Below are 8690 nucleotides of genomic sequence, written 5' to 3' on the forward strand. Positions count from 1 at the left end.
ACCTGGCCAAGGGTGTACATTACCTTGTACTCAAGCATCCCAGGACAGAGCCCTGCCCCACCATGAGCCTGGGTGGATACGTGGTTATAATATAAAAGGATCGATACTGAATATGAATATTTCATGAAAATTGAATTATAATACAAATTAGTAATAAGGGTTTCTTATCTACCCCATACTCAAAGAGCTGCGGGCAGAGAGGGTGACAGGAGAGGATGGCACTGAAGAGAAGATGCTCGGTTTCTGGAGTCTCCTGGTCCTGTCAGTATTAGTAGGATGCATCTGCTGTGTCTTCTCGTGGATGCTCACCTACCTTGACTCGTTCCAGCCTGGTATGGATTTCCCAACACTGCGGACAGTGGTGAGTTAATAAAAGGAATCTGTGACACATGCAACACATTCACAGAGGAAGAGGACACAAAGGGAGGACACGAAGAGTCTGTGTTAAAGTCAGAAATCCAAATCTTTAGTCAAAAACAGGCGGCGGTAACAAACAGGAAGACAAGCAGTCCATCAAACTGTCTACAGGGTCAAACATTCAGAGAATTCAAACAGCAGTAAAAAATAACTGGACACTGAAAAACTTAAAGCAATGTGTGACGCAATAAAAGGAAGCAGCGCAGTATATTCACTGCAGCGCAGTGACTTTTGTAATTGTCATCAATTACAAAAGAGAAAAAGAGAAAAGGAGAAAAACTATGATTTCTAAGAAATTAAACCTTGACGCAGAATGTAAACTGTGTGAGTTTGGTGAACTTTGTTAGTAACAAATGAGGTAAAAACCCAAAACAGACAAAACACAGAAAGAGGCTCTCAGTATTCATTAATAATTAGAAAGCATCTAAACATTCTGGTCGTGGATTTTTACAGTCTTAGTTCTGCTCGCTGTCATCATTATAATCATCATAATCAATGGGTCCTGAGGTGGGCGGGACTGTCTCTGGTGATGTCACCATGAAGGAACAGCATCTGGCACGTGTTGCTGAAACATCCCAGTACACTGGTGTAGTTTCTTCTCCAGCTGTTTGACATTTGACACTTGAACATTAAGGGGAAGAGGAAGAAACAGTGTTAGGTCAGGTGACTACATGGTTTCTAAAGTAACTGACAGGTACTCACACTCTCATTACAAATACATATAGGATCTTGGGGGTGGGCACGATGCACGGAATCCAAGTTACCATCACGGTGTACACCTCACCCCTGGCGTCGTTGCCCACCTCTCAATTTTAAATACACGTAGACATTGAGGGCTAGCAGGAGGGACCATGCGCTTACCTGCTGCTCTCTGGCAGGTAGCTCCATGCCCTCCTGGGTTTTAAATGCACCTTAGAACACACATGTATCAACACTACAATGAGCGGGTGGAGGGAGGTTTGGAGTCTTCTCTCACCCCCATTCTCTGCGGCTTGTTGGAGCGGGGGGCTAGGAGGAGGAGTTGGCCGTCCGGCTGCGGTCTGGAGTGTGGGGCCTCCTTGCTGCTGTGGAGTCGGGGCGGTCTGCCTCTCCCCACCGCAGGGAAAAGGGTAACACCACCTGGGTCTAGGTGCAGTTCCCCCCTCCAGGGGCAAGGGTACCTAGACCCGATTCGTAGAGTACGCTTGGGGAGTGTGATCGTGTGTACAGCGTCTCTTTATGTCTGTCTCCACGTTGGTTGAGTAAGTGCATATGAGAGCATGAGGGTGGGAATGGATGTTTGTATCTGTGTGTGCCTGTATGTCTGTGTCTACATGTCAGGTTGGGTATCAGACGCCACCTCTCTGGGGACATCTCAGGCCCTCCAAGGTTTGGAGGTCTATCTCCCCCCACCACTCCCCCTGCCAGTGGCGGACTCCCTCAGACATCGGTGCGTTGGTGGTTCTTTATGTCTGGGGATGGGCATCCGGGTACACACCGGCTCACTCCTTGGCGGCCGCTTATCGGGGCCTGGAGCCTGGGGCTCGCTCGGGCCACTTCGGAGGTGGGGTGCCCCCGGCCTCTCGGCCTGGGGCTCGGTCACTCAGGCACAGCTGGCTGGAGCCGGCGGAGCTCACGGGCGCGTCACTGCAACTCCCACTGGCTTCTGCTCCGCGGCTGCTGAGTGAGCCCTCATCTGGGACTCTCCTCAGCTCTTTCTGGGACAGTGGTGCGGCTGCCCCTCTGTTGGTCTTCCTTGGTCTCTTGTGTTCTGGGGGCCTCTGGATGTCTGGAGTTTTGATCTCCTCCATACCTGCTTCATGCCCTGGAGGACGGGGCTGTGGCCCCCCCACACCCTCTAGCAGATCATTACATGAAGGAACCTTTTAAAAAAGCAAGCGTGTCCATGCTCACAGGTGTACACACGGGTGATCACACCCACAAACTACACCCTTTTTGGCTCCTACCTCAAAGCACACTGTGTTCTGTTGATCTTATGTGCTGCACAATAATGTTTAATATTTAGTATTTACTGTCATATTCCCATATATCATTGTGATGTTGTTTATTCTATTACTCTTGTTCTCTTCTGCTTGTTTTCTTTTTTCTTTCTCAACAGGTGATCCAGGTGATCGATATATGCATTTTCTTTTTTCCCTGCCCATTCTGTTGGTTTTTGTCTTTTGCCCTTCTCCCCCGTCCCTCTTCTCAGCTGTTTCTCTTTCCCTCTTTCTTTCTCCCCTTCTTTCCCCCAGTCAAGTCTGTCCCGTATTCAGTAATTGAAAATAAAATAAACAATAAAAGGTGAATCAAATGGACCATTATGGCAAGGCTGGGATGGTCAATTTGGTAAAGTAAATCCGTTGGGCATCTTTCTTTGCCTTTAGACAATAATTCTGATGGCAAAAGAGCCAAACGGGACAGGCAAAAAAATAAAAATAAAAAAAATAAAAAATAAAATAAAGTAACTGACAGGAAGTAACCAGGCCGTTAGAAATGGATGGCATGTGTTTAGAGTTACTGGAGTTGGGTAACTCACTTACCAAAAGCAGCAGCACACAGATGAAGGATCAGATGCTGAATGTTGCAGGAACATGCTCATGTGCGGTGGTCATTCAATGCTGCTCCGGCAGGTTAGACAGTCCAAGACTGATATCCTGCCCATCTGAGAGTTTGAAAACACACATGCAAAGATTTATTTTGTATTACAGTCAAAGTTGGATGTTCATTTTTGTCCTTTAAAAATGTTTGTGTATTTGAAAGCACTAACATTTAAGGATGACTTGGATCGTCTCCTTTAAAGGGGAGACAAGTGTATCCACTGATCCACGTCACTTTACCTGGATGATGACTCCTCTCCCCCTCACTCAGAAACACTCCTAATATAACCAAGCAAATAAATAATATTGAAGATTTACTTACATCATTACAAAAACATCAAAAACATCTCCCTTTGATTCTATTTCTCCATTCCTGCTGAACATCAGGCAACAAATATCTCAATAAATCACAGTAAAATGTAAAGCACATATTTTCTCTGCTTTGTCTAACCTCTGCAGAGCCTCTGTCAAGAAAAACATATCTGTAAGCATAAAACAAATATACATTCATAACACGTCACTGGACAAACCTCGGTCAGTTGATTTCCTCTGTGCAGTGCAGACGAGCATCAGTCAGTGAGTCAAGGTGGTGAGATGGACTGGTGTCCTTTGTGACTCTGCTGGTTCTTCTGAGGAAACACCACCGTCTCTCCACACTGTCACCATCTGTGAGCACAAATTGCCGCTCTGCTCTGCCAGCATGTAGGAAATCACATATCACACACACAGGGGTGAAGAAACATCAGAGCTCAACTTTGGATACTTTAGATCTAAACAGATCAAACTAGCTCTTAGTTTCAACAATCAGTGAGCAGACAAACAATGATACCATACTGATTCTATATGAATACAATATGGTATTTTCAATACAGGTGTCAAATTAATTCATTAAAACTAATACAGACATATGTATATATATTTTTTTGATAAATTAGTTTGCTTAATTATAAGAATATATATTTTTTTCATTTAACAATTGCAACTGAAAGAAATTAAATATTGAACAAAAATATATTGTCACATTCTGAGCATGCTCAGCATGCTGACAGACTTGAAGTTGCTACAGATTTTAAGAAGTGATAATTATAGGGAAAAAAATTCTCTTTTTCTTCCGTTTAATCAAACATTTGATGCCTCAGCTGTCTCAGTCCTATAGCATTCTGCAACTACAACTAAGCTGAAGCTTGGATTTGGCTGCAGGTGCCCCTGTACATCCTTCTCAACATGTTGGTACCATTTAATCACACTTCTTCCTGAGCTTTGCTTCATCACAAGACCAAAGGTGGCATCCCGTGTCACGGTCATATCATCATCCAGAAGAAACATTTGAAGAAACATCATGGAGAAGAAACATTTACGCGCCTCCTGGTTTTGCTTTCTGATCCTGCAAAAAGACTGAGGACAACAAAGCCCAGAGAACACGAGATACACAATATCCAACATTCAGACTCAACAGCCTCCATAAATGAAGAGCACCAGGTTGGTTCAGTTATAGTAGATATGAGCATACTTCACATTACTGGGTATGAATAATAATCAAGAGACAAACTTTAAAGATGCAGAGCATGATGTCCCATCATCAGACTGTAAACAAACATCCACCAGGCTTCTTTGTTGGATCTCCTATCAGGGATCAGTAGAGTGTATTAACCTGTGGTATAAGCAGCAGTCACTGAAATATTACTGTTTCAGATAAGAAATCCAGCACATAAAAGCCAGGGTAGGAGGGATCTCTGCAAACTGACTTACCTCTGCAAGTGTGAAGCTCAACAAAAATCTGACTCTCCAGTCACTGACAAACAAAAACCTCCAGCTGGGAGATAGAAAACGCTGTCTGGGTCCTGCTGGATGTTGCTGGTCAGAGTCCACACATTAGCAGAGTGCTTCTTGGTCCCACTGACCCATATGGACAGCGACTGTGGAGAACTGTTCTGGAAAACAGAAAAGAGAATTAAAATAACAAAAAGCCAAACACGATTTCCACAAAGACTATCTTGGAATCAGCAATCAAAAAAAAAACACTGGTTCATATTTCAATTAAATATGAACAGGTTCCTCAAATGTACGCAGTTCAGACCTGATTTAATTTAATTTCCTTCACACAGCACATTCGTCCAGGCTGACAGGTAAACATAGAATTAATCTCAGGTAACATGACTCATAGTAGAGATTCAGTAAGAAAGATTACTAGCTCTAATATTATTACCACACAATCCAAGGACACACCAACAGCTCAGATTTGTAGAACTATTTAAACAAATGTCTTCTGAATATTCAATTCATGTTCACAGTGGGAGGGTGGGGGGGGGGGGGGGGTCGTGGAATTTTTTAAATAAAGTCTGCAACACAGAAAGAGCTGTGATCAAGCTATTTATTACTGCGCCAACACACATCAAATATTACAGTTCAGTCATGTCAGCGCTGCCACAGACGTTGTGCTCCTCCTCCTTTATGCATTCCAAGGAAGAGGGAGGAAGTTACAAACTGATCCTACCACACTTCACGTGTCTCGCTATGAAACCTAACGGATCAATGGTTAAGCTGTTTTGTGCCCTTGGCCTTATCAGCACCTGTAAAGGGAGTTGTTTTCTCAAACTGCTGACGCTGAAGTAAGTTCATCTAGTTTTAGAAACTTTCACTGAACACTCTATAACAGTGTCACAACTAAGCATATGCATAAGCACTTAAATACTTTAAATGAAAATATCAGAAAAATTCTATTACAGAGGCTAGAGCCTGTCCCAGTAGTCATAGGTAGAGCACACCTGGACAGGTCACCAGTCTGTCAGAGGACTAACACAGAGACTGTCACGGCTGGCGGAGTGAGCCGTGTGGTGTGGAGGAAAAGGAGGACCCAAAATGCGGCAGTGACTGATGATTCGAGTGACGTTTATTTGCAAGGTGGCAGTGGCAGAAACAGGCAGCGAATCGTGAGAGATTACTAACGGAAACCTAAACTGGGAGAAACTAAAGAGCAAACCTGAAATCTTAACAAAACAGAGAGCAGAGCAGAGAGACGCAGACTAAGGAACAGGATACCAAGAAACACAGAGATACACAGATGAACGCAGATGAGCTGACAATGAACACAGACCGACACCCACTAAATATACACACACACAAGGTAATCACACACAGGAGGGACGAACAGCTGAACCCAATACACATGAGGACCGGAGGAGACAGGCTGAACACAATGACAACAGACACAGACTTTCAGAACAAAACAGGAAATCTAGAACCCTAACCGGACACAAGGGGGGAGGACACAGAATAACTAGAACAGAGGAAAATAATCACAAAACACAAAACGCTGGGTCAACGACCCAGGACCATGACAGAGACAGACATCAGAGTAACAAATCTATTTAAAATTAATGTAAGTTTGCTGCAGCTGTATGTATGAACGTGTTTCTGTGCTCACAGTCCACCTCTCAGGAAAGTCTACTTTAAACAGACCTCACAAAAGGCTGATGTGGCTGGATCAGTAGTGTGATTTAAGTACGATACCTTTGGCCAGGGATTAATCTGGTACATCGCTTCACTGTAGTCTTACGTATTTTCCCCACACCTGAATTAAAAAAAAATACTGATATATACAAATAACAGCTTCAGCTGATGCAGCCTGACTCAATCCTAAATGTTCAGCACACAGAGACACAGAGGTACTGTTTAAAGTTTAGTGTTAACTTGAGTCACTGATCATTTGCAGTATTACAGAGTCTGGCAGTCTTTGCATGATGTCAACGTCACTGTACGTTTCTAGCTGACTCTCAGGTGTGACAGGTGTGCCAGCAGGAAAGAGTAATAATAGCCTGCATCCTGAGGTTTGCCATGCAGGATTAAAGGAGCCAGGCTTTATTCACACAGCTAGGATTGTATTTTACACTGACCCTGGGTCAGTATAAGTATCATACAGTTTAAACGAAGCACTGAAACTTGCACATATTTATTACAGATGCACTGAAGCTAATCGAGATATTTGCTGTCAATCTGTGGCTGCGATTAAACACTTTAATGGAAACTTTATTAACTAGTAATGACATCTGTCATGACAGAAGCTAATATTTCTGTGCAAACGTCGTTTAAACAGTAACAGCTTTACTCTAATATAAGCTAACGTTTACACCGTAACTTTAAGCTAGCACCATAAAGACGGTAAAACACGTAATAACATCTACAAATGCATCTTAAAGCTGTTATATTAGCACTCGGTGTATTACTAACATAACCACATTAACATTATTGACACTCGCTGACTTTTAATAGTCATTCTATAAATGCTGTCCGTTTAAACGGTCTTACCTGTAAACACTGCTGTATCCACCGGATTCCAGCCAGAGTGAATTCTGGAGTCTTCCCACGCTCCTGTTAGTGATCCTCCATCTGGATGGATGATAACAACCTTCTGAACAATCTAGCAGGAGATTGTCCATATCTATGGGACTGATTTGTGCTAATAACGCCCATTGTATGGACTGATAACAGCCGAAGCGGGTGAATAAAGTCACCCAGTCGCTAGCTGTGCCATTACCCAGCATACACCAGCACAATATTAGGCACAGCACCACCATAGACATTTTCAGTGGTTTTGAATGCAGGACATGGTTATCTTACCCTGTAAAATGCATGACAATAAAACAGCTAACCACCATAAAATGGTGTGTGTGTGTGTGTGTGTGTGTGTGTGTGTGTGTGTGTGTGTGTGTGTGTGTGTGTGTGTGTGTGTGTGTGAGAGAGAGAGAGAGAGAGAGAGAGAGAGAGAGAGAAAGAGAGGGGGGGGGGGGATCAAAGGCGTGCGTTTATGTTTTTTCTTGATCAAGAGTGTGCCTCCTCTCTCTTATTGGATATGCTATAGCATGTTTATTCAGGTGCGCCTTTGAAGTCTATGAGAATACTTTACAGCCTGGTCTGAGTGCTCATTTCTGCACAGACACAATGAAGCGTGCACTCAGTTTAGAGGAGGCTGTTGCTGCGGTTTTGCACTCTTCAGAAAGTGAAAACGATACCACAAGCAGTGGAGATACTTCTGACAGCGAAGAAGAATTTTTGCCAGGCACCGAGGAGCTTTGCAGCTCATGTGAGGAGGAGGACGACGAAGAGCAGGATGAAGAGACAAGACTGGAGGATGGCCAGTGGAGATCTAAAAATGGAAAAATCATGTGGCAACCCACACATGAAGAGGTCCTGCCATTTTTTCCTCCTCCCATTTTAACCCGAGGACCATTATGCAATTTGTAGCAGCCCTGTGAGCACTTTCCATCTTTTTTTTGCAGAGGACATTATGCAGCTAATCCTGCATTTCACCAACCTGCAGGGCAACAGGTAGGTAAAAGACTGGAAGGACATAGATGAGGAGGAGTTGCAGGCTTACATGGGGCTTGTAAGCCTGCAACTGGCCTGTACTGGTCTCACATGAAACAACAACAAGCCTGTGGGATCGGGAGACAGGGCTCTTCTATTTCCTGCTACCATGTCAAAAAAAAAGATTTGAGCAAATTAATCGGGCTGTAAGATTCGATAATCGTCTCTCCCGTCCAGGTCGCTACAGGGGGGATAAGGCTGTGGTTTCCTACAATCCCCAAGCAAAGAAAAAATGTTGTCTTATTGGGCACCAGGCACCGTGAGCTACAAGTCCAGGACTCTGGGAAGAGAAAGCCCCACATCATCCTGGATTATAACAAATCCAAAGGG

General features: G+C 43.8%; 1 long non-coding RNA gene across 7 annotated transcripts; it reads right to left on the reverse strand.

Annotated features, from left to right (window-relative positions):
* Positions 1-450: 450 nt before the first annotated feature.
* Positions 451-7684, reverse strand: LOC147329795 (uncharacterized). 7 transcript variants are annotated; one of them, XR_015129030.1, is made up of 7 exons: positions 7302-7684; positions 4746-4927; positions 4231-4647; positions 3527-3683; positions 3167-3275; positions 2940-3061; positions 451-1038 (listed from the first exon to the last, which is right to left on the reverse strand). It is a non-coding gene; the product is annotated as an uncharacterized LOC147329795 (long non-coding RNA). The 7 variants fall into 7 exon arrangements; XR_015129029.1 differs by having other exon boundaries at positions 3527-3688; XR_015129026.1 differs by adding an exon at positions 6507-6567 and having other exon boundaries at positions 3527-4647; positions 4746-4922.
* Positions 7685-8690: the final 1006 nt, after the last annotated feature.

This window comes from Aulonocara sp. 'chitande type north' Nkhata Bay, linkage group LG5, assembly GCF_057382095.1.
Source record: "Aulonocara sp. 'chitande type north' Nkhata Bay isolate Kocher_YH1m ecotype deep benthic linkage group LG5, A_spYH_male_GT1.1, whole genome shotgun sequence".
NCBI classification, from domain to species: domain Eukaryota; kingdom Metazoa; phylum Chordata; class Actinopteri; order Cichliformes; family Cichlidae; genus Aulonocara; species Aulonocara sp. 'chitande type north' Nkhata Bay.